The sequence below is a fragment of the Neofelis nebulosa genome, chromosome 2, assembly GCF_028018385.1.
Source record: "Neofelis nebulosa isolate mNeoNeb1 chromosome 2, mNeoNeb1.pri, whole genome shotgun sequence".
Taxonomy (NCBI): Eukaryota; Metazoa; Chordata; class Mammalia; order Carnivora; family Felidae; genus Neofelis; species Neofelis nebulosa.
This window is the reverse complement of record NC_080783.1, coordinates 138,274,355-138,299,743: the sequence shown is the minus strand read 5'-3', so window position 1 is coordinate 138,299,743 and position 25,389 is coordinate 138,274,355. Positions and strand designations below refer to the sequence as shown.

Genomic DNA, 25,389 nt, shown 5'->3' with positions numbered 1-25,389 from the left:
TCTGCGGTAGGTACGGCATTTCTTTTGCCTTGTCTCCCTTTGAAGAGGATTGTCTTTCTTTGGAATTCAGGTTTCTTATATGTGGATAAATGGGACTTCTTACAGTGGGATTCTAAGTTAATGCATAGACTATAAAACCTCAACTCTTTAATGGGCTCAAAAAGAGTTATGATATTGTAGTTTTCTGGCTGTTTTCCTGTTGTTAGTGTGAGAGTGATATTGTTTGCAATTTCCATATTCTAAATACAAGTAAATTCTGTATGATTCGAGATAGCTGAGTTTTTAGTTGAAACTGTTCAAGGCACATGAGAATCAAAAGGGATCTGGTGGCAAAAGTAATAAAAGTAAAAATAATAACAATAACAATAATAATAATAATTCATGTAAACTTATCTTTTAAAAATTCTTTATCCTTCATTGATAAGTAGAAATTTACTTAGCAAATCTCTTCACATTTCCACTCTATATAGGGATTCTTAGTCTTAATGATAAATATAATTTTTCTTTTTAAGGAAATGATGACTCAGTGAAATAAAATTCTTTACATTCCACTTCCCCTACAGTGGTACCTATGTATGTGTACCTGGCATTATGGAGGGTATGTCTGCCTCACTGCCACCCTCTGGTGTTTTCTATAATTGACTGCAGTAAACTTTTCTTATGCTGGCATGTGCTGTTCACCATCCTGCCATGACCTTCAGCCGTCAGATTCTGACTCCTTCTCCCTACTTTGGTCTCTGCATGTCTGCCAGTCCCATCTAAGCATTATCGTGTTCCCCTGCTTACCATGTACGGTGGTGAGGCTCAGGCACATTATCCAAGGCCTCTTATTCAGCCATTTGCCGGTCTGTTGTTCTGGCATCACAGGAGGGCTGGGGCTTTTTACAATAATTGTTCTGTCCTTCTGGCTAGGAAGGAAAGAAAAGCACATGTTCTTTCTTCCATGGCATAGGAAGAAAAGCACATGTTCTTTCTCTTCTAGATCATAAAACTAAACTGAGAGTCCTATTTTCCTGTCTCTGCCTCATCTTTACCAAGGATAAGAAGGCCACAGTTTGAGATCATCAGAGGACTTCTCCTATGTTTCATGTAATTGTTCTCTATCTATTTCTTATGTGCCCTCACCTCCTGTTGATTCCGTGCTTCCTTTTGAACAGAAAACTAGCTTTTAGCTCTTTCCTTTACGTCTGGTGGTAGCCATCAGCTGAAAGGGTGAGCTGGTGGCAGTACCACCAACTCTCCACTCTCCACAGGGCCACTGGCCCATCCCAGCCTGATAAAGCACACAGATGGGGGTACAAAGCCAAGAAAAGTTTTGTCATTTAATGGATTCCTGTGCAATGTGGTGGCCACAAACGCCCAGTTCCTAAGGGTGCTACCTATGGCAAGCCTGTCCACCATGGTGCTAACCAGCTAAAGTTTACCTGAAGCCTTCAGTATGTTGCAGAGAAGTGAGCTGGATGCCACTGTGGGCTCTGAGAGCTCGGGATTGATGAAGATTACACATACATATTCTTTGAGTTTACGCTCATTGATTCATTCCACAAAGCTATCAGAAGAAATCCTGTCACCCAGTGGATCAGCAAAGCAGTCCACAAGCACAGGAAAGTACTAGGGCTAACGTCTGCGGGCCACAAGAGCCATGGCCTTGGAAAGGGTCACAAGTTCCACCACACTATTGGTGATTCTCACCATGCAGCATGGAGAAGACATAATATTTTCCAGCTTCACCATTAGCAGCAATACAAGTAATGTTTGTAAAATTCTTACCTAATAAATAATTTAGGACAGTCATGTCTGCTTAAAAGTGTTCTTTAATTTGTCTGTTAAAATGAGTTGTCTGCAGATCGTTCCATGAATTCACTGTCAAATCATGAAATTTAAAGTGCAATAATGTTTGAAGACTGTAAGTGATTGTGTATCTTGTGTCTAATAAGATAAATCCTTTTGCCCTTGCTTTATCATATTAGGAAGTTTATATGCCAGTGTTTAAATTGCTGTTTGGTATAATGGTGTAAAATAAAATATATAAAAGTGGAATGCAGAAACTAGCCATGTAGATTTGTTGGTGTATGTAATGCAACCTATAGCTTCATTGGGACGATGTAATGTTCTGCTGGTTTACTCTCAAATGGCTATTTCTAGAGGTTTGGTAAGAACAAGCTTTTATATTTGGATTTTGCTTAGAAATGTGAAGAATATCTTAATCTTTTATCAGGATCATATGCAGAATAATGTTAACTAAGCCCATATTTTTAGGTTGAATCTGATGTTCCATTTATGTAACCACTGCTTCTGAGAGAATAGTTTGAAAGAATGCCACCATTTTTCGGAGAATTAAATAAACCTGTTCAAGAGGTTTCTCTTACAAAGGAAACTAAATCCTGCTTAACCTAAGCAAAATTGCCTTGGTCTCCACAGGACCATTGAAGTTCACATAAAAGATGGAGACTCCTAGTTCTATCCCATGACTTCATGGGATCTGTAAAATACTGAATTTCATGCAAAGTAGTCAGTAATGGTATTTACACTGGTCTATATTAAAACTGATGGAAATTGAACATTAGGTAAATGAGAAAAATTTACCTTAAGATTGGTAAGCTAGTAACGATGCTAGGATTGAGAAACCATCAGATAACCTTTTAAGTGTGAGGATAAAAAAATTAAAGTTAGCTTTGATTAGAATTTTAAAAAAGAAGAAGATTTACATTTTCATGTATTCTTGTGTGTGTGTGTGCGCGCGTGTGTGCGTGTGCGTGCATGTGATTTTGGGAATTCAAAATTAAAAGAGGGGGATAGTAATGGATATATGACAGTACACAGAATGCATTTGGAGGGAGACAAGTATCCCAAATATTTAGTATCAATCCTGCTAATAATTTCTAAGTATCAGATACTATTCCTTGTATCTTATAAAGATGTTTTCAGTTTTACAAAAAAACTCATTAAGCAATTTGTACTATTTTAGAAACAGAATTAAGCAGTTTACCTAAGGGAGAAGTACACCAACATTTCTATTGACAGACGACAACACTGAGAATTGGAGTATGAGATTAATTTGAATAAGAATCTGTTGCGTGTTAGTGACAGAACCAGGATGAGAGCCTGTAATTCCAGATGCTCTCTCTGCTGTATATTGATCAGATAGTTTAGTTCAGGTAGATCTACTTTAATTTGAATAAAGTTGTTAGTCACTTGGAGATAGGCATATGATTCAAGGTGATTTTCACAAATTAGCTATGTGATCCCCAAAAGATAGAAATAAATGCTCTGTACTAAATAATGTGATAAAAGTAAGTTATACATATGGGAACTAAATTGCTAGGCATTATTGCTTTGACTGCGTGCTTAAAATGAGTCAGCAAAAGTACTCCGATTCAAACAACTCACTTGGTTTGGGGATATATTAACAGTAAAATAACAAGAAGCATTTAGAAAGTAATCCTCTCCGAATGTGCAACACCTACTTAAATGCAACTTCTATTTTTTATGGCTTATACTGTACGGAGAATGATAATAGGATGAGGTTGGTTCAGTGAAGAGCAGAAAAATGGAAGGTTACTGCAGGTAGATGACGCTGATCAATTTTGACTGCAGAAGTGATGCTGGGGAAAACAATCAGCGCTTTTGAATCTGAGTATCATTTTATTTTATTTTTTTAATTTTTTAAAATGTTTTTTTATTTTTGACTTGAAGAGAGAGATACACACACAGAGTGCAAGTGGGGGAAGGGCAGAGACAGAGGGAGACACAGAATCTGAAGCAGGCTCCAGGCTCCGAGCCATCGGCACAGAGCCTAATGCGGGGTTCGAACTCACAAACTGTGAGATCATGACCTGAGCCGAAGTTAGACACTCAACCAACTGAGCCACGAGGTGCCCCAAATCTGAATATCATTTTAAAATGAAGAGAGTAGATTTTAACAAGTTTTATTTTTAATATTTGAAATATATGAAAGAATGTATATAAAAACAGATGTAGGTTATGATGCAGATGTGAAAATATATGAACACTACTTAAAAATTAGAATGGTACATTGTTTAGTTTGTTATGTGATATTAGGAGATTTGGTTAGTGTTTTCTTTGATTCATCCATGTTGTTACATGTAGCTGTAGTTTGTGATTTTTTTTTTGATTGTATGATATTCTAAGGCAGGAATATAGCAGTTTTTCTGTGCCTTCTGTGGATGAACATTTATTTGACTTGTTTCCAGCTTCACAAATATGAAAATTTTTGTACATGTATCCAAATGCACATGTATAAAAGCTCCTAGCAGTGGAATTTCTGGATTGTAAGTTATGTGAATATTGAGATAGTGACATAGCACTAAATTGTTTTATGGTGATTGCATTAACTTGGAATTTCACTGTGAGAAGTTTCCTTTATTTACACCCTTTCTTTAACAAGGCTTTTGTGAATCTATTTATTTTTTTACTTCTCAAATTTATTAATATTCTCATTTAATGCTTCTGCATCCTGCCAAAAATTTTGTCTTCAGTATTTAAGTTTTTAACCCATTGTGAATTGATTTTCTGTGTTTGATACAAAGCAGCAATTCTATTTCAGCCCTTTCTTATGATTATCCTATATTCCAGGCTTATTTATTTCCCTGTAATGTGCCATATCAGCTTTCTTATATATTAAGTTTGCTTATGTGTGTGGATCTGTTCCTGGACTCTATAAACTGTAGCAGTAGTGAAATTTTCTACTACTGCATTAACAATACTAGATCATTTTAATTACTATGGCTGTATAATAAGTTTATAAATGAAGAGGAAAGTTGTCTTCACCCTATTTGTTACTAGGACTCTCCTCATTATCCTGTTACTTTTTCCCTTCTATATAAATTTTAGTATCAGTTGGTCCAGTTCCTTGAAAAAAAATCTACTTGGGTTTTGATTACAGTTTATTTGAAATAATTATTTGGGAAACCCTGAAATTTTGAAATACAGAATTATCCTTTTCATGTATCTCGTATCTATTAGGCATTCTATAATGATTTTTCATAAGTGTTATATTTTTTCTGGATAGCTTATATAAAATTTTTGTTATTCATTTATACTTCTTCCTATATATTTGTAAGTATTATTAAAAAAATCATTATCCTAAAATGTATGTTTGGTGTATATAAACACATTTTTATCTATTGATCATATATCGACACAACTTACTAAACTCTCAATATATTAATTGATAAATGCTCCATTTGTGCTTGAAAAAATATGTATTCTGCCATTATTAGACAGAGTTCTAGAAATACCAATTAGGCCAAGTGGGTTGATAGTCTTATTCAAATCTTATATATCCTTACAGATTTTTGGGCTTCTTTTTTCTATCAGATGTTGAGAGAAGAATATTGAAAATCTTTGACTTTGATTGGATTTATCTACTTCTCCTTGGGTAGTTGCATCAGTTTGTACTTCAGGTACAACTGATGAAGCTTTGTTATTAGTTGCAGAAACTCGTAGAATTGCTATGCTGTCTTGAAGAATTGACCCCTTCCTGGTTATGAAATGATCCTTTTTTATCCCTAATTATATATTTTGCTTTGAAACCTATTTTTTTGGTATTAGTATAGTCACTCTATCTTTCTTTGGATTAGGGTTGTCAAAGTACATCTTTCCCATCATTTTACTTTTAATCTGTTTCTTTACTCTTACAGTGGTTTTTGTTGTTGTTGCTGTTTGTTTGTTTGTTTGTTTGTTTGTTTTTTGTAGGCACCATTAAGTTGAGTCTTTCCTTTGATCCAATCTGGCAAATTTTTATTTTAATTGGGTGTTTTGACCATTTATATTTAATGTTTTTTATAAATATGGTTGGGTTTAAATATGACATCTTAATTGTTTTTTTCTGTTTGTCACATTTGTCCTTTGTTCTTTTCTCCTTGTTTGATTTCTTTTGAATTGAGTACTTTTTAAAAATGTTTTTATGACTGTTTGATCTCTTATATTTGCTTATTTGCTAGAAATATTTTTTTAGTTCTTTTAATGGTATGTAGTATACATCTTTGAGTACATAACCTATCTTTACACATATCATATAAAACTACATGCTAAGTAGGCACTTTGTGATTGTTTATCTACTCTCAGTTTTTGTTCTGTTGATGTTATCGATTTTTCTTTTACAGACATTCTAAACCCTACAATTTATTGTTATTGTTTTTGTTTCAATATTCAATTATATTTTAAAGAGATTTTTAAATTTAAAAATTTATGCACTTATTTCCATTTTGAGTGCTCTTCAGCTCTTGTGAAGATTCATATTTACATCTGGTATTATCTTTTCTTCTGCTTGCAGGATTCTTTTTGACATTTTTATATTAGAGGTTTGCTGGTGACTAGTTATTTTGGCTTTGTATATCTGATAGTGTTTTATTTTGCTTTAGTATTTGGAAGGTATTTTTGCTAATTTAACTTTTTTTTTCTTTCATTACTTTGAAGATGTTGACCCACAGTCTTCTGGTTTGCATTGTTTCCAAAAAGAAATCTGCTGTTTTTCCTGCTAGGATTGTACCTTTCACAGACATTAGTACTTGTCAAAGTAGAGGAGGTATATAAAGAGCAAGACATCATGTATGGAAATCAAAGACTTAAAAGACCAAGAAAACACCACACATATGTTAAAAACTTGACATATTATAATATCAAATACAGATTGAAATGATAAAGCTTGAGATTAAGAGTTATAGAAATCCATGTTTGAACATTCTGACAGAAAAAAAAAAGTACTGTTAGGAAATGGAAACTATATAGACTAAAATAACAGACTTGAAAAAGACCCAAATAGAAATTCCAAAAATAAAAATACAATGACCAAAATGAAGAAATCAATGGATCAGCTCAGCAGTAGCATAGTACAGCCAGAGGACAGCATTACTCAACTGCACAATCATTAGGAAGAAATTACGAAGAAGGTACGTACAATGACAAAAAAGATGGAAAATAGTAAAAAGTATAAAGGATAGTTTTCCCTCCAGAAAAGTGAAGTTTTAAAACATCAAGAATAAAAAAGAATAAGGAAAAAACCAAATCACATGTTAAGGAAATCACCACAGGGTGCATATAGGATTTTTTTTTCCAGTTAATTATCTAGGAGGAACCAACCCTCACAGATCTCAGTCTTTCCTCCCACCATCTCGTTTCTTAGGTGCAAGGATTAAAAGTTGATGACAGCTCTCTCCATGTTGTATGGGGTAACAATAAAGGAAAGGTTAAATTAGCCTATGCATGATGACAACCAAGAGATTCAGATTAAATTGAACAACGACAGATATGAAAACCAGTGAAATGGGTAGAGGTTGAACAAAGCTGAGTAGAGATGCTATTGAAGTAAGAATGTGTAAAAAAAACCTACAATGTATCTATAAACATTGTTGGAATCTTTTTTTTTTTTAATGTTTATTTCTGAGACAGAGAGAGAGCATGAATCAGGGAGGGGCGGAGAGAAAGGGAGACACAGAATCAGAAGCAGGCTCCAGACTCTGAGCTGTCAGCACAGAGCCTGATGCGGGGCTCGAACTCACAGACTGCGAGATCATGACCTGAGCTGAAGTCGGATGCTCAACCGACTGAGCCACCCAAGCGCCCCCATTGTTGGAATCTTTGAGAGTGTTCACAGCTTACCTCTTTGCCTGGGGTGCCATGCATGGGTAAGTTAGGCAGTTTACTGATCAGAGAAGACATCTTTCAGGGAAATCATGAGCAAAACTGAGTAAGATGCTAGATAATACCAAAGTTGTAAGACAAGCATTTATAAATAATGTGTTGTGCCCATGCAAAAACACTCCCATTACTGCATCAGTCTGTAATAAGAAAGTCTTGCTCTGGAAGCTTTAAAACAGTGATTAAATGGGAGCCAGGCATTTGTTTGCAGTAACACCTGACATGTTTCTTAAATTTGGGGATTTTATAAAGAGACTAGAGATGTTTAATTGAGAATGGATGAAGCCCTGCTACAGAGAACTGTACATACTATTGTATGACAGTTTATAACAAATTTAAATCAATGGTTTGCTTTTAACTTTCACTTCTGATAAAATGATATAACCTTCAGGTAGATGTAGCTAAAGGAATTATTTCTATTAGGGTTTATCTTCTATATTTATCTTCTTTGTTCATGGCTGTACCTAAATTCTTCAATGCATACCTCATAGAGGTATGGTTGTTTCATTTTCTCTGATGGTTGTTTCATTTTAATGGAGCTATTATTAATAATATTTCTTTACTCAAACATAGAGATTTCTTGATCCTTTATGATTGTGCAGAAGTTCTGTTTTCCAATTGTAATTATCATCTGAACATTCTCCATGCCCTTTATGGTGGCCTATAGTTGTGAAGCCCAAGAATGAAAAAATAAATGAGATAGTCCAAGTAATTAGTCTATTATTGTCTGACCCATATTAACTAGAAAATTTAACCATTTGATTATCAGAAGAATGGATGCTGAGTGTTTCCTAGATCAAAACTCCTTGAATGCAGGAATCAGCTCCATCTCATTCTTTTGTATTTCTGGAACTAAGCACAGTATGGCATATATCAGAGCTACTCAATCAGTGTTGAATAAATGAGTAAATAAATGAAGTAGGGCCTTATCAACTTTAAAATGTATAATTAATATGCATACATATGCTGTTTAGCTATATATACCAGAGATGAAGCTTTAGTCAGTATTTCCAAAAGCTGTGTTTTTATGAATGTGCCCTAGATGAATGCTGAGATATTAAAATTCATACTATATATGTACACGATGGGTCAAAGGCACTTTAGAGAGTCATATCAGCTCATTTTTATATGTCTCACCATCTCTTATACTGTGAAGGCTATAATTTTCTAAAATCTCATATCTATTTTCATAGCCACACAGATATGATGTGGATGGTGTCAACCTCATTAGCTGCTGCTTTTTGAACCTAAGTAATTCTTTTCTTGGATTTAGTTCAAAAAGAATTTCAACAAAATAGAAAAATACTGATTTGAATTTACTTTCTGATTTAAGTTAAAACTACTCCAAATCAGACTTCTGTTTCGGGTTTGATTCAACTCCCGGCTCAAGAATAAGTATTAATTTTAGTTAGTAATTTTGAATTGAATCTCAGATAGAAACCAATTTCAAAGTATTTGTGTGAGGATTTTTTTTATAACTGTGCTTTTTCCCTTTTTCTTTCTTTTCCAATAGGCATAAGTAAAAATTCTTTATAGTCTCCAACATGCCTGAGTATTTCCATGAATTTTCTTCTGCTTAGAATATGTATTGATTCCTTTGGAATACAATTCTCAGCTTTTGTGTGAGCAATAAAGGAGATTGAACATTATATTTGATAAAGGATATTTGGGGGCTGGTAGCAAGACCATATATTGAAGATATGTTCTGGCACCGTGATCTGGAGGGAATTGAATATACAGTCTTTGTAGATATTCCTTTTTACAAAGCACTATCTCTGAAATTTCTAAAAAAAATATTTTATAGAAATGGAATAAAATAACAATCTGCATTGCTGAATAACTTCTATAGTTCTCTAATACATTTTTTCCTGAGAAATTTTATAGAACATTTTGTTACTTATTCTGTGGCTGTGTTATTTTATTTTAATTTAGTTCTGTCATGTGAGTGATAAGCAGTCAAGACTGAAAATTTCCTGCTTTGCATTTCTCTGAATGTTAATAATTATACTAATTAGCAATTCACAACAAACAGGTCTCAGTCACATTGAATCATTTCTGCCACATTCGCCACAATTTTAGCATCATGAGTAAATTTCAGGCTACTGTTGTTGTCTTGGAAATGTTCTTCCATGAAAAAAACTCCTCCCTGAATCCATTCAGGTCTAAAAGAAAGTGCAGATCACTGAGGATGTAAACAAAACCAAAAAATTACCTTCTTTTTAAGGAATACATTTCTATACTCAATTCATACCCTTTAATTATGTATCAAATGAGTTAAACCTCTCATCTTCAGTTGTAATGTAGATTATTCATTAATCTAAGTCAGTATGAAATAACTTTGCCGAAAAATTCAACAGCACATATTATTTTGGGGAGACAATTCCCATATGGCTGGAAAAGTGGAAGTGCCAAGTGATTTAGTCTTTATTATGGATGGCTGAAATTCTAAATAGCTGAGATGGATGCTGTTCTCTTGTTTGCATAGCTGGGTAATTCCTGCTGGTCCTATGCAGCATAGCAACTATCACCCCTTCTTGAAAAAACTGTCAGCTACCCACCCTGGACTTTGCTAACTGTCCTGCTTTTCTCCCCATTTCCAACTCACATAATAGGTTACAGTTACAGCTTTCTCAGCACTTACTTATCTCACTGCTTTTGTTAATCTTGATTTTCCTTCCCTTAGGTACTGTTAGCTCTTTGTGATCTACCTGTGTATTCCAAGCACCCAGCAGAACTCCATGTACATAAAGATTTCAATGGATGCTGATGAATAAATGAATTGGAATAATTGAATATAACTTTAACAGTGTTTTCTGTTAATTCATTTATTACCATTCTTTGTACAAATACTTGAGTGTCTACTATGTGCCAGAAGAATATTGTGCTGTATGGAAATAACGACACAAATTGTGGGTTTAAAAAAACTTTTTTTTTAATATTTATTGTTGAGAGACAGAGTGCGAGCAGGGGAGGGGCAGAGAGAGAGGGAGATACAGAATCCAAAGCATATTCCATGCTCTGAGCTGTCAGCACAGGGCCCGAAGCGGGGCTCGAAACACAGATCGCGAGATCATGACCTGAGCTGAAGTCAGACGCTCAACCGACTGAGCCACTCAGGCGCCCCCAGAATTGTGGGTTTTGTTACCAGAAATGATATGTGAATTTAGAATGAGTCAATATTTCCACTTCTGCCCTTTCCCCTTCAGTTTAATGCCCACCCTCACCCCCAACATGCATACTGTATAGTCTTTTTTTTTTCTTTTTCTTTTTCTTAATGAGCAGAGTAGAACTAATTGCATTGCACATATTTGAGTAGGGCTTCAATGTTGATTAAAAGTAACAGTGCAACGCCTCCCATCCTGACCTCTCAGCCAAGAAACACTGTTTACTTTATCCAGCAATTCATTGGCAGATGGTAGTTCTGTACCCACCATGGATCAAGCCCTCACTGTGCTTAGTGTTTGAGCTAGAGCAGAGAACAAGGCAGTGTGTTACAGTCTAATGGAAGAGGCAAGTATTTGACAAATAATTCTTTAATTACTCTTGTGATTAATGTTATAAAACAGAATAGAATGCAGAGAACATAAAATGTGGAGCTGGTCTTATAAAGGAGGTCAGGGTTTTTGCACTATTTCCTATACCTGGAAAGCTCTTCCCACTGTCATTTGTCCAGCTTAATTTTCAGGACTCAACCAAACCATCACTTTTCAGAAGACTTCCTAAAGTTCCTCCCCCAATTCTTTCCAGGTTCATATAAAATAGATCTTTCTTTAAAAAAATTTCCCTCTCATAGAGTTTCCCTCTGTGTACCTTAAAACCAGTTGTAATTTGTGTTACATGTGATCATATGTAATTATCCATTGCTTTTCTTTCTTACTGGATTACAAGCTCCCTGAAAGTGCAGACCTCATTTCTTATGCTCACATACATTTAACAGAGTTCCTCAACTTAGCATGTGTTCAGTACACCTATTGCTTGAATGAACAAATGAATGAATTTATGAATGAATGAACTGCTATTTAAACTAGGTTCTGGACAAAAATGTGTTGGAACTAGCCAGGTACAGAATGTGGCAGGGGCATCTGTCTTCCAGATAGATAGAACAGTAATGGAACAGTATGTATGGAAGTCCTTGAAATGCTAGAAAGAGGGCTGGCGATTTTTGAAGCGATTCCTAAAGATTGGAAGGCAAGGGGTAAAGAGGAGAGGGGTACAAGATGAGATAAGAGGAGTCAGAACATGCCCCATCTTTCAGAGCCTTTTAAGTCATGGCATGGTGTTCGTATTATATATATTATATATGTAATGTGTAATTATATGTATATACGTATATGTGGTAATTATTATACCATATTGTAGTCCCACAGAAAAGGAAAAATTCATATTTCTATATCCCAAAGTAGCCAAGATGAGTACTGCTTTTTAAAAATTTATTTCTCTATTTTTGAGAGAGGGAGAGTGAGAGAGGGTCAGAGAGAGAGAGAGAGAATCCCAAGCAGGCTCCATGCTGTCAGCTCAGAACCTGACATGGGGCTCCAACCCAGCAACCGTAAGAACATGACCTGAGTTGAGACCAAGAGTCAGATGCTCAACCGACTGAGCTGGTGCTCCAAGATGAGTGCCCCAAGATGAGTACTTACTTCTTTTTATTTATTTATTTATTTATTTATTTATTTATTTATTTATTTATTTTTACGTTTATTTTTGAGACAGAGCATGAGACAGAGAGAGACAGAGCATGAACGGGGGAGGGGCAGACAGAGAGGGAGACACAGAATCAGAAGCAGGCTCCAGGCTCTGAGCCATCAGACCAGAGCCTGACACGGGGCTCGAACTCACGGTTTGTGAGATCATGACCTGAGCTGAAGTCGGACGCTTAACCGACCGAGCCACCCAGGCGCCCCGAGTACTTACTTCTTAATTCAGCTATTTGGAATAGTGTTTTAAAAAGCAGATTGCTACTAGATGTTACAGAATAGGCAAAATGATTTAGTGAAGAGAAACATGGTACACAGTGCATTCAAATTCTGTTATACCTTCTGTGGACCTGAAGAGCCTGTTGGGAAATAGCTGTGTAATGAGAGGCTGGCTGCTCCCACCCTTCCTCAAGTTTGCTAGAGAACTATGGCTTAGTGGTTTTTTGCGTGTGTGTTTTCCTCTATGCTTATTAAAAATCAGGAATGCTGTGAACAAATAGTGATGATAAACTGGAAATAGATTTTGTACCTAAGGCTTCACCTAACTAGTTAGCCTCTTTTTCCAAAGGCTTGAATATACAGTCACGTGCGTGGTCTATACAATTACTTTCAAATACAAATGAGATTTGAGATTACATTTTATTTTGTCTAAACCCTGACTTTCAAACTCAGAAAATTATACTTTGGAGTCTGAGTGACTCTGTGAATCAATGTTTACAAACACAAACACATTGGAAGTTTGGCCTTAGGCAGGAAATATGCTGCATTTACACCAGCAGCTACAACTGTGAATGCAGAAGTAAACAAAAAAAGGTGATATAAAGAAAAAGATTGGCATTTTAGGTCTTCCTCTTTGTACAAGTCAGCTTCTGAGTGAGTTCTCATAGGTCATTTTGTTAAGCTGTGAATTTTGTGTTTTCTCCTTTTTAAGTCAGTAAGAAAACAGGAAGCTTTCTGTTTGGTGACCTCTTGCAAAGAAACAAACCCCTGGACATCTTGAACCATCTCTCATTTCATTAGATACAGTCAGACAAAGGTGTGTGTGCTCTCAGTGACCTCACTATCAAGACTTGTGCCTCCTGGAGCAGTGCTGAAGTACATTTCTTTCTAGTATGGGGTCTTGCAGATGACAGACTCTCACACGCTCATTGAATATGTCAAAGAACCCAGATCTTTTTAGGGCATTATCTTCTTGGTTGTAAATAGATATGACCCCTGTGGGAGAGTATTGGTTGTTCTCAGTCCCTGGAAGACCCCCAATTTGTGGTATAATAGTAGCTGATACCAGCTAGCATTCATAAATACTTTTACTCTACTAATAATTTATTTTTCATGAAAAACCTAAAAAGAATAGTGGAGGAAACTGAGGCACAGACGGATTGTCCACAGTCACACAGCTATGAATCATGGAGGAGCTGGAATCCGGACACAGGAAGTGTGACTCAAGGGTTCTCCATCTTAGCGTCTCTGCTGTTTTGCTACTTGAAGGGGTGCAATACAGCTTTTTAGATGACATGCTGAGGAACATTTTTTCTTTTAATACTCATGTTTATTTTGATTGTATTAGGACATGCAATTTGTACCTCAAAGTCATGATTTCATGGATCTTTATTGCTCAGAATAGAGTTAAGTTTTAAAAGCAAATTAGTTTATATTGATTTAGATACAAATAATTTTATAGTACACATAGATTTAAACAAATCTGGGACAAAACAAATGACTAAAAATTGTGTAATATGACCCAAATCTCCTGAAGTACAGAGACCTGGAGAGAATCTGTTTGATTAGGAACAGTATGTACTGGAAAAATCCATGCCTTTCTACACTTCAGAGGGCTGTGTTATTTGACACATGCTTGTCACTAGGCTTCGTGCTCTGTTATTCCTCAACATAATGGCAACTATAGAGGCAGGTGCATGTTTTCTGGGATGATACAGCTTTCTAATTTTTCACAAAAAGACCATTTGTTATTAGGTTTTTAATGTTTCCAGTAACTTACTGCAATTTGATGAACACCTTACATACTGAATTATAGGTTGTGATGACCAGATACTACTTTGGGGTAGGGCTTGCAGCTTATGAATCTTTGTACCCCACACCTTACAGAATGCCTGTAGAACTGAATATGTGACTTCTTTTTCAAATCTGGCAGTACATAGAATTATTTCTTCTTAACCCAGTTACCATCCCACCACATGAGATATTAAATTCCCTTAAATCCCTATTCCTCTTTCTTCATTGTTTTCTTCCACACTTTTATCAAAGTGTTCTAATTATGGCAAATCTTACCCTAATTATAGAGCTGATGCCAACTAGTAATATAATAATTTCTTTATTTATCCTTCTGTAGTTGTTACAGAGTGAGTAAATTAAAGGACAAAAGAATTATAAAAATTTAGATTGTTGTGCTTGCTAAAAAGCAGAGTGATCTTTTATGGCTAAAAGAACCAAGTCTGATTTTGAGTCTGCAATATGTCTTGTCTGAAAAAGCCTCCAAGTCTACCACCTGCATTCAATGACCAACTCATCTTCCTATAAAAAACTTCCAAAGCTTTGCTTCAAATTTTCTTCTCCATGAAGCTTAAACGTTGGATAAGACTAGATTCAGATGGGGCTGTAAGAAAGATCTTTGGAGAAGTTCCTAGAAGCTCCTTCCAAAGATTCTCCCCAAATCATGGTCAAGGAGTCAGAAATTTCTTTGTTAGAGATTTATTTCTCTGCTTTAAACAATTGTGTTTTTCCAAAGTACTCTTCCAAAAAAAAGGAACCAAAAAATGATGAAGGTAACTATACAACTATTTAGATAACACTATACTTGACTATGAAGACCTTGATATTTGTGTTGGCTAATGAATGTAAGTCCTTAAGGAAACTGTAAATTCTTTTAAAAAATATTTTTTAATTAGTAAATTCATTTTAAATAGCTAAAACTACTACTAAATGAACAGAAGGGTGTCATTCATAATTTTGTTGTCCTTGGTAATTTTCAATATTTGATGTAAATCTTTCTAAACTTACATATCATTTATATGTATATTATTTGATAATTTTTTTTCACCTAACAATGTAGTTTGAACATCTTCCCATGACACTTAATCTTCTTCTACAGTATATTATGTTATATTATTTGTGTCTTGAATATATCATTGCACAAATCAGCTCCTCTTTTTTAATTATTTATTTTTTTAAGTCTTTTTATTTATTTATTTATTTATTTATTTATTTATTTAATGAGAGAGAAAGAAAGCACGAGTTGGGGAGGGGCAGAGAGAGGGGGAGAGAGAATCCTAAACAGACTCCACCCAGTCAGCACAGAGCCCAAAGTGGAGCTCAAACCCACAAATAGTGAGATCATGAGCTGAGCCGAAGTCAGGTGCTCAACTGACTGAACCACCCAGGCACCCCAGTTCCTCTTTTTGAAATTTAAGTTGTGTCCCCATTTTTGCTCTTCTAAACAACATTGCATGAAATCCTTATAATTAACTCTGAATATTATGACACTTTCTTTAGAATAAATTAGAATTGATTTATTCAATTCTCCATCCTCCAAAACATTGGTAGGTGTGAAGTACAGTAATTTTGGAGTGGGAGTTCCAGGTGGGACTTCGGAATAAATGGAGGAAGGGTCATTGGCAGGGATACATGAAATGATGTGATGATAAACTGCCCGTTTGACAGTTTTATCAAAGAATTTCTCATCCTTTATAGAATGGTGTACAGAGTTGAAATTTACTAGCTCTGCTAGACAATGCTTTCTTTTTAGTGTTCATTTGACTATTCCACAGTCGTTAGTCCACTCCCTCCCAAAGGACTGTAAGCAACTTATGGCCCGGGGCTGTTACCAAATAAAGATTTAATACTTCCAAAAAGGAAATAACATCAGATCTTTAAGTCAGAATGCTGTCTTTACTAGTACTCTCAGTGAGCAACTTTTTAAAGAACTGAGGTTGCTGTATTTCAGGAAATAGAATGATTTTGTCTGCTATTGATCCTGAATTTGGCACAGTGCTAGTTTTTAATAATCATTAGTATCTTAAAAGGAAGGCTGATGTTCTGTGATAGAAAAACTCACGTAAAAACAAGTTACATGACTTACATTTTTATTTATTTATTTTTTTTTAATTTATTTTTGGGACAGAGAGAGACAGAGCATGAACGGGGGAGGGGCAGAGAGAGAGGGAGACACAGAATCGGAAACAGGCTCCAGGCTCCGAGCCATCAGCCCAGAGCCTGACGCGGGGCTCGAACTCAGGGACCGCGAGATCGTGACCTGGCTGAAATCGGACGCTTAACCGACTGCGCCACCCAGGCGCCCCTGACTTACATTTTTAAAAAGGGATTTTTCTTCGACAAGTATTTTTGTGAAGAGTTATCATTAGGATATATAATATTTCTACAAAATGATATAAATCACTAAGAGATCCAAGTAGTGAATGCAAATAGCTTTTTCTTGTGCAATAACAATAACTCAATAGAAATATCTAACCATGGTGCTGTTCGATGGTTTGAAATCAAATTAATATAATACTCTGTGCACAGTGGGTTTTTATATACTGTTGAAGAGTTCATCACAACTATACTGATGGGTCAGTCTCAATTTAAAGGGTATGAAATTCCCGGGGGAATTGGAAATCTTAAAGGAACCTAAGACATTGGCTCAAAACCTGCAAATGTATGCCATGTTCTTTAATGCAACTTGTTGGTATTGTCTATCTTTATTTTTGAGAGAAAGGAAATGCTGGCAAGCAATGTGTTTGCAACATAGTCCCAAGGTACAGGTTCAATTCAATAATTCAAATCTATGAACGAAAAGCAGAGCTTTTTCTTGGTACATTAATTATACTTTCACTAGACTTTAAAATGGAGGAGTTATGTAGACTTCTCTCCTTAATTCAACAATTTTCTAAGAGGTCACTGAGAGCTTTGTCTTTCCTACAGTATTTTTGAGGGAAAATGTGTTTTAATAAGTAAAATTATTTCTCAAGAGCTTGAGGACTTGACACTGATAGACCAGAGCTGAAGATGCTCAGCACTGCCGGAACCTTTTGCATTAGTTCATATCCTCAGGAGTTTTGGACTGTCAGTGCTGAAGGGTTTGAAATTGGGAAATATATTACTCAAGTTTGCCCATTAAAATATTGGAGGAAAAAAGTACTGAAGTTGCAGCTGGCGTGACATGCAGTATGTGACACTGGAAAAATGCTATGAATTTCAGGGGTTGTCTGAGCTTAGAATCATGTGATGTGACAAGTTCAGCAATATAGTAGTGTGTGTGTGTGTGTGTGTGTGTGTGTGTGTGTGTGTGTGTATTAACAGCTGATTTAACAGGAAGAGAAAATTCCATGGAAAACCATTAGTGCATAAATTGTTCCTACCTTGAACTCCATGCTATTAATTCTTTGATGCCAAAAGTCAAATTTTGTTAGAAATGGACTATGCTCTGACACTCTGCCAAATGGATAGACACCAAAAAATGACATTAAATGACAGTCATGTTCTGACCAACTTACTAAAGCAAAGCTATTCAGAATTATTGTTGGCATGGGACTTGCCTGCTCAAAGTTCAGCAAACTTCATTGTCACAAGCACATATTTTGCTATTTTGACTATTCACCATCATTTATATTTGGAGGAAGCATTCTAACATGCTATCCTATTTGATATTACAAATATATAAAAAAACAACTTAAACTTCCAGAGAGGAAAATGGTGATAATGGTGATTTCACTTGAGAATGGATATAGAATTAGTGATAATAATAATTATCCTATTCAAATAGATTCACTGACTTTTTAATGCACTCAGTGTATAAAGTCATTTAAAAATAATATAGGGACGCCTGGGTGGCTCAGTTGGTTAAGCATCTGACTTTGGCTCAGGTCATGGTCTCACGGCTTGTGGGTTCAGGCCCCACGCCAGGCTCTGTGCTGACAGCTCAGAGCCTGGAGCCTGCTTCAGAATCTGTGTCTCCCTCTCTCTCTGCCCCTCCCTGCTCATTCTCTCTGTCTCTCTGTTTCTCTCTCTCTCTCTCTCTCTCTCAAAAACAAGTAAACATTATTTTTTTAAATAATATAAAGCACAGGATTTATTCTCAGGAATCTTGCAGCAGTTTGTAAATACCAGGCTCAGTTTCCCCCTCTATATCAGAAAAGGATAAAGAGCTACCCCTTGCCTCTCTTGTATTGTCTTTTAATATCCAGTTGCCCTTGGGCTTTATGAGAAATTCACTAACAGACCAACACCCAGCAAGAAACCTATACAATTATTTATGTGGTCACATTTCTTTAAATATTTCCTAAAAGATCAAGCAAAAAGTGACACATCGAAGAACACACAATTCCATCCCTAAGAGCATAACCTGGGAGATTCTCTTTCTCCTCTCTTACTTATGGTCAGGATTAATGTCTCTTCTTCTGGGATATTCTTAGAAGAATGCCCTTGTTGAATTACCAATTCTTTACATTTGCAAAGTTCTAGGACATCTAGAAAGAATGTCCACATATATTATCTCATTTGATCTTCACAACAACAATTAAATAGGTAGAGTAGATAATAATGCCTCAACTAGAACCCATGTTTTCTGATTCCCAAGACAGGACTTTCCATCTCACCTCCAAACATGAGGTCAGAGAATGGGGAAGGTTGTTTCAAATGTCATGGTAGTGCTTCTTGGTGGTACTCATCAGACAGTATAATTCAAATTGTCTGCTATCCAGCTCCTGTCAAAAGCCTGGCTGAGACATTGGGAGAATAAATTTCTGGAGATCAATTTGGCAGTATGTGACAAAAGGTTTAAAAATGCTCTGATACTTTGACATAGCAATTCCATTTCTAGTAATTTATCATAAATGTGTGCAAAGATATATGTACAATGGTGGTAAGTACCTAACTATCTATAATGGAGGGAAATTTTAAACCTAAAAATCTAAAATTAAGAAATTGGTTAAAACACTGTAATATATACCCATATGGTAGAATATGATAGTAATTAAACATCTTGTATGATACTATTGATTAGGGATAATATTCCTCATATACTTGTAAATGAAAAATCAGAAATAAAAATAGAATATAAGGTACAATAGCATCCTTGGAAAGAAAAACATGAATTTTATGCATGAAAAAAATATTGGCTTCCTATAGACAACAACATGTAAACAGTTATCTGCGGGTGATAGGGTTAGAGGTGGTTTGTTTACCTTTTTGTTTATCTGTTTCTGCGTGTGTGTGTATGTATGTGTGTGTGTTCCCATGGGGCATGTGTTACTTCTGTGACTAAGGTTCAAATGTCTCTGCAAAAAGAAAGCCTAGCTGAGAGAAGTGATACCCACAGAAGATGGCATAAGAAACATGCTGTCTAGCCATTTCTTTAATTCACAGTTCTAACCTTCTATTAAATTAGAGCACATAAGTTATTTAAAATTTTTTTAAATTCAATTATGGAAAAGAGTTTGTCTTTCAAGTTTGGAATGTTTCCATCTAGATTGCAGAATATGTGGGAAAGTTGTAGAAACCCATTTTGATTCTTTCCTCCCTTCTCAGGTACACCAAGAAGATGTACATAACATTTAAAAATAGGGGCACCTGGATGGATCATTTGGTTAAGTGTCTGACTTTGGCTCAGGTCATGATCTCATGGTTCATGGGTTTAAGTCCCACGCTGGGCTCTGTGCTGACAGCTCAGAGCCTGGAGCCTGCTTCAGATTCTGTGTCTCCTTCTCTCTCTGCCCTTCCTCCACTTGTGCTCTGTCTCTCTCTGTCTCTCAAAAATAAATAAAAAATTTTAAATAAAAAAAAATTAAAAATAAATATAAAAATTTTAAAAATAAATCTCAGTAACCATAACTCTTTTGGTTATCATATTTTGTTTCTCCTCTTTATTGTTTCCTTTTTTTAAAATTTTCAGTTTGTGTAGCATTATTAGATATATACCTTTTATTTTAATCCTCATTGTTTTTGAAAAAAAGTGGTATAAATTATGATAAAACAATAGCCCCCAAAGTGAACTTAAGGACCATTTTTTTTACTATTCATATGAAAAAATGTGAAACAATATCTAGTTATGTGGCTGTTGTGAGGCAGTAGAAATTTTAGAGGATAAAGTCAAAAAACTTATTTAAAACCATTAGGACACTGGAAAAATCACAGTTCCTTTTTATCTGTGACCCTATCTGAGAAAAAAAATTCTAATCTTTATTTTTGAGAGAGAGAGAGAGACAGAGCGTAAGCAGGGGAGGGGCGGAGAGAGAGGGAGACACAGAATCTGAAGCAGGCTCCAGGCTCCGAGCTGTCATCACAGAGCCTGACGCGGGGCTCGAACTCACCGACCGTGAGATTATGACTTGAGCCAAAGTCGGACACCTAACCGACTGAGCCACCCAGACGCCCCTGAGAAATTTTTATAATAATATGTGGGAGTGGAAGCTGCCGTTGTCTCACCTTTAAGAGCTATTTCTAACCTCTTTTATCCTTATCTTGCCTGCCCCTGGAGATACTATAAAAAGTTAACTGCTCACCTTCTAGTCTCCTCTGTGGCTGGGAATGGCCACATGACTGGCATGTCTCTTGAGAAGATTTTTTTTTTTCGTTAAAGAGAAGTAATTTCTCTTTTTCACTAAGAGAAGTAAATTCTACTTGCTTCCATCCCTTGTCAGCATCTGCTCCAACTACCTGTTCCTGCCTTGTTTTGTTTGGAACTATGAGAAACATTTTGTAAATACAAGACGAAAGTGTAAGAACAAAGTCAACATGTCTGGAATGGTGGAGGGAAGAGTAGGAAGGAGCTTAGGCTCACTGAGCCACTAATACAATGCCAGCAACCAACTATGTCTGGACTTACTCTAGGAAGGAATAAACCCCTTTCTGATTAAACAACTGCTATCTAGGCTCTCTGTTACCTGCAGCTCAATGATCCTAACTAACAGCCAGTACCATAGAATTGTTGTGAGTGTTAAATTCAGTACAATAATGTATGTGCAATTGCTTTATATACTATAAATTACAGATTTGTTGTTATTTAGCAAGGCAGTAAAGAGCAGTGGAAAATATTTGGATTTGGACTCAGATTTAGGTTTAAATCCTATGTGGTCAACTCATTAATTTATTAGACCTTGTTCATAGGAAAATAACCTAAACTCTCAATGTGTCACCTATAAAATGGAGATACTGAGTATCTCCAAAGGTCTTTGCAAAAGTCCTTTGCACAGGTCTTGATACATCTTGCTCAATTAATGTTTGTTTGAGAGAAAAATTAGCAAGTGGCAGTGGTGTGTGGTTTGCCCTAAATGAAGAGACTTCCTTTTTCTGAGTCCGATTACACTGTCCCTTGAACATTTATATCACTATGCAAAGTTTAGGACACTAAGAGATACTTCAGGATGCGTTACTAATAAAATTCATAGAAAGAGTTTTATTATCTTACTAAGTGTAACAGAGCCAGGCACCATTCTAAGGACGTCACATATACTGACTAATGTAATCTTCACAGAAGTCCTATGTGTTATTTTTTACCTTATTATACAGATGAAGAAAATGCAGTACAAAGAGATTAAGAAATTCACCCCTGATTACATACCTAATAAATAAGTGCAGGAATGAGGATTCAACCTAGGCAGTCTGGCTCAGGAACCTGTGCTCTTAATTGCTATGTTAAATCTTCTGACAAAATGATTAAGCACATTGCACTGTGTCCTGTATCTGAACGTGGAAAACTGAATCTAAGTGATCCCTGCTTGCAGGTCAGGATTGTACACAAAGAAGAGAGTATAGGCCCGCTTCCCGTAGGTGGCTTTTTGGAAAAACATTGCGGACCATTCCACCCAGGAAATAGAGAGGCATTTCAATTTCTAGCGAATTGAAATGGCAGAAAGCGCAAAATCCCCCTGGGGTTTCTTCACATTAGGCCTTGCTGGGCAGAAGTCCAAATCCAGGCTCGCTTCTTGGGCTTGTAAATAATAGGATAAAATACGCCCTAAATAGATAGAGAAGCACTAAGAGGAACCCAGAGAAGAAGTTCTAGAATTTGTCTAGGCTGTTCATTCTTCCTTCTTATAAAATTTGCAGGAACTATAATGGAGAAGACTTGTCGGCATTTTGGCCTACTCTTTTCAGGAAATAATATTTATCATTGTCCTTTATTCCTATAAAATGAAAATTTCTTTACAGAGATATTAGTAGTATGAGACTTCAGTTCCCATTAGGATGTCCGTAATATTCCCCAGAGTAAGCAGGCTTCTTAGCTAGGCATAAATCTATGTGAAGTTTTAAGAATGAGCATAATTAGAGACTTACTTGAAGTGGGTATGATAGTTTTACTCTCCTAGTTTGTCTTCCTGTGTTGCAGAAGCTAGAAAATTAAAATATATCGTTTCCAGGCTTCCTTACTGCTAAAGTTCTGGATGCAAATCAGATTCTCCCAATTAGAGGCACTTACATGCTATTGAAAAGGTGGAAATAAGGAAGGGCTAATCTGCATGCCACGTGAATGTTTCTACTGGCTGGTGTGATGGTGTATACTACATGGAATCCTACTTCCTGTTCTGGGCTTTTGTTCTGGGAAGGGTTGCCTTCAGGTTTCCTGGGACCAACTTGGAATAGTTAAATCAAAGTAAAATTTGCAGGCAGCAAAGGGACTAGGGATTAGGCAGAAAGAGGGCCAAATTTATTCTTTACTTCTTGTATTGGAGTGAACAAAACTCAGATGTTTCTACAGGAAAATGTGAGTGTAAGGGCTTGTGGCCTTTCCATTGTGTTCTGCTGAGGCATATGGCACATAATCCAGCTATGAGGATCTGTGTTGAGACGTTTCAGTAAGGAGATAGATGGAGGCCATGACACGTGTTCCAAGTAGTCTGCCTTCAGAGCCTTCAGAACCAAGGTGCCATATTAAGAGGGAATACAGATGGATTCTAGCCAAATGAAAAAAGAAAAATGGATCACAGATATAGCTTCAGCAGACTATAGTATCTGAAGTCAGCAGAAGTCCTGAGATGGTGCTTGTTCTGGTCCATGGGAAACCCAGACTGGCCATCTCTGGCTGAGATGAGTGAGGTTACAATACATTCTGTGAGGCATGAAGCTCCAGATTACTTCTCTTCCACCACTATATGCTGTGCATGTCTCACAGAAAAGCAGAGCAGGGCACTGGAAAACTAGATGGTTGAACATTTTAACCTAAGATGTTTGAATACTGCCTAAAGGGAATGTTTAAATTATTGTATGAAAGTTTAGTAGATAGGATAAAAATTTAGCTATTCCTCCCCATCTGTTTTCCAGAAGGTGCATCATGAGAACAATCAGAACAAGTGAAGGACATAGAGCATCCATATATTTTCTTCTGAGTGAAGAACATATAAGTATCTTTCTGATTCTGTAGCATTGCCTCTTTTTAGTTTACTCTGATTACCTGCAGCCCTAATTACCTGCCTTCAATCTAGGAAATACATAGTGTACAAAATGAAAGTTTTTCATGGGTCAAATAGGATGCTTTCTTATCTGCATGAAAGGAGAAGAACTCTGTGCAGGGGAAACACAGCAATATTTCAGCTTTCCCTATTAAGATACAATGACATAGTTTTATTATTTTGTTTTAAGTTGATGGAATTTTCAGAACCCAGACTAAGCCATATATTCAAATTTATGTACAAAGACAATCAGGTTGAATCTACATTGATTTTTTAAATAAATCTGTGACTTGACTCACATAGTCAACATGAATAATCAACAGCTCACTGTATATTTCTCAGATGCCAGCTTCCCCACCCCATGCCCCTGCACTGCCCCCACCACAAGCACTGCAGGTGAAGGATTATTGTAAGAGGCCATCTGTGGTTCACTGACTTGCCTGGAGTGGGTAAACACTAAATGAACACTTTGTCAGCTAACATAACACTCATATCCTCAGCTTAGCTTCTTTCTCAGCCTCCCAGGTTGGCAGAGTGCAATACCCCTTCTCTCCTTATTTATTTTTTAAGAGTTCCTATAATACACATAGATGTGTTCTTTTCTTAAAGTAGCAGTTATTTTCCAGACCAATTAAAAAAAGAGGTTTTACCTACTGAGTACAGTAAAACTCGCTAATTATTTTGCTGCATAGATATGTTTTAAAACATATATTTTTGTCCTACTTTTAGCATTTCTGCCCTTATTTAATTTAATGCCCTTACAAAAGTGACTCCTGTTTTTCCTTTTGAGATGCAAATAGTTTTGATTGCTTTGTCTTGGCTTATGCTAGTGGACCCCATATGCAAAGGCACCTGTACCATGTTCAGAGACATTCAGCAATTTGTCAGTTAACCCAGAGTATTACTGAGTGTGTTTAGTTAGAGCTAGAGAGCAGAACTTAGTCCCTGACCCTAATGTTGAAACCCAGTTTCCTGGGAATCACTGTTGTGAAAAAGTACTGTAGAAAATAGGATTTTTCGTGAGAGTTACTTTTTAAAAATATCCAAATGATGATTACTGAAGGAAAATGTCAGTGTTCAGGATCTAGCTCCCTACAGCCCCAGTGCTAGTAGGATTTTCTTGAACTTTGAAATGTCAGGAAAATGTTGTTACCTATACCATAGGTAACTTACATTTCCTATACCATATGTCCCTTGGTTATGTGGTTCCTACCACTGCTGTGTTGTGAGTCCCAGGCACTATGCACTTGTTCATTGACTGACTGATCGATTGGTTGACTCCGTCATTTATTTAGTCAATTAGTCAATTTACAAACAGCGATGACCTCCTGGGGTCCATCCAGATAACATGCTAGGTACTCAAGGACTGGAGGTACAACAATGAACTATATATCTTTGGCTCTCAAAGGGCTCCACAGTCTAACAGAATAAGCAAACACACCAGGGGTCTCCAAAGGGGTGTGCATATCCATAGCTTGTACTAAACTGTCCATTGGGAAAAAACAATTTCTGCTTATAATTTTATCTAAAAATTCAGATAAGTATTGATTTCTTGATAGTCAACATATAGATTGTCATTGATGCCATACCTTGTTTTGGGTGGGAGATGGCCACATGTCACTAAGGTA

General features: G+C 36.2%; 1 pseudogene; it reads left to right on the top strand.

Moving 5' to 3' along the window:
- Positions 1-1,737, top strand: part of LOC131493959 (large ribosomal subunit protein eL15-like) — a 36,290-nt pseudogene extending 34,553 nt beyond the window's left edge.
- The last annotated feature ends 23,652 nt before the right edge of the window (positions 1,738-25,389 follow it).